Source organism: Trichechus manatus, unplaced genomic scaffold, assembly GCF_000243295.1.
Source record: "Trichechus manatus latirostris isolate Lorelei unplaced genomic scaffold, TriManLat1.0 scaffold00008, whole genome shotgun sequence".
NCBI classification, from domain to species: domain Eukaryota; kingdom Metazoa; phylum Chordata; class Mammalia; order Sirenia; family Trichechidae; genus Trichechus; species Trichechus manatus.
In genome coordinates, this window is record NW_004443944.1 from 29,179,336 (window position 1) to 29,180,967 (window position 1,632).

Sequence of the window (1,632 nt, forward strand, 5' to 3'; positions counted from 1 at the left end):
TAACCATCAAAGAATGTTGTCTTCTGTGTTTAAACCTTTTCTTGAGTTCCTATAATAGTGGTCTGATACAATATTTGTCCTTTTGTGACTAAGTTCACTTAGCATAATACCTTCCAGATTCTTCCATGTTATGAGATGTTTCACAGATTCATCACTGTTCTTTATCGTTGCGTAGTATTCCATTGTGTGAATATACCATAATTTGTTTATCTATTTGTCCGTTGATGGGCACCTAGGTTGTTTCCATCTTTTTGCTATTGTGAGCAGTGCTGCAATGAACATGGGTGTGCATGTATCTATTCGTGTGAAGGCTCTTATTTCTCTAGGATGTATTCCAAGGAGCGGGATAGCTGGATCGTATGGTACTTCTATTTCTAGCTTTTTAAGGAAGTGCCAAATCGATTTCCAAAGTGATTGTACCATTTTACATTGTCACCAACAGTGTATAAGTGTTCGAGTCTCTCCACAACCTCTCCAGCATTTATTATTTTGTGTTTTTTGGATTAATGCTAGCCTCGTTGGGGTGAGATGATATCTCACTGTAGTTTTGATCTGCATTTCTCTAATGGCTAATGATCGTGAGCATTTCTTCTTGTGTCTGTTAGCCGCCTGAATATCTTCTTTGGTGAAGTGCCTGTTCATATCCTTTGCCCATTTTTTAATTGGGTTATTTGTCTTTTTGTTGTTGAGGTTTGGCAGTATCTTGTAGATTTTAAAGATTAGACGCTGGTCGGATTTGTCACAGCCAAAAATTTTTTCCCAGTCTGTAGGTTGTCTTTTTACCCTTTTGGTGAAGTCTTTTGATGATCATAAGTGTTTGATTTTTAGGAGCTCCCAGTTGTCTAGTCTCTGTTCTGGTGTGCACTGTTACTTATGGTTCCTATTGTGTTCATGCCATGTATTAGGGCTCCTAGCATTGTCCTTATTTTTTTTTCCATGATCTTTATCGTTGTCGATTTTATATTTAAGTCTTTGATCCATTTTGAGTTAGTTTTTGTGCATGGTGTGAGGTATGAGTCTTGTTTCAGTTTTTTGCAGGTGGACATCCAGTTATGCCAGCACCATTTGTTAAAGAAACTGTCTTTTCCCAAATTAACAGACTTTGGGCCTTTGTCAAATATCAGCTGCTCATAGGTGGATGAATTTATGTCTGGATTCTCAATTCTGTTTCATTGATCTATGTATCTGTTGTACCAGTACCAGGCTGTTTTGACTGCCGTGGTGGTATAATAGGTTCTAAAATCAGGTAGTGTGAGGCTTCCCACTTTGTTCTTCTTCTTGAGTAATGCTTTACTTATTCGGGGACTCTTCCCTTTCCATATTAAGTTGGTGATTTGTTTCTCCATCTCATTAAAAAATGCCGGTGGAATTTGGATCAGGATTGCACTGTATCTGTAGATCGCTTTGGGTAGAAGTGACATTTTCACAATGTTGAGACTACCTATCCATGAGCAAGGTATGTTTTTCCACTTAGGCAGGTCTCTTTTGCTTTCTTGCAGTAGTGTCTTGCAGTTTTCATGGTATAGGTCTTTTACATCTCTGGTTAGATTTATTCCTAAGTATTTTATCTTCTTGGGGGCTATTGTAAATGGTATTGATTTGGCGATTTCCTCTTTGAGGTTCTCTTTGTTG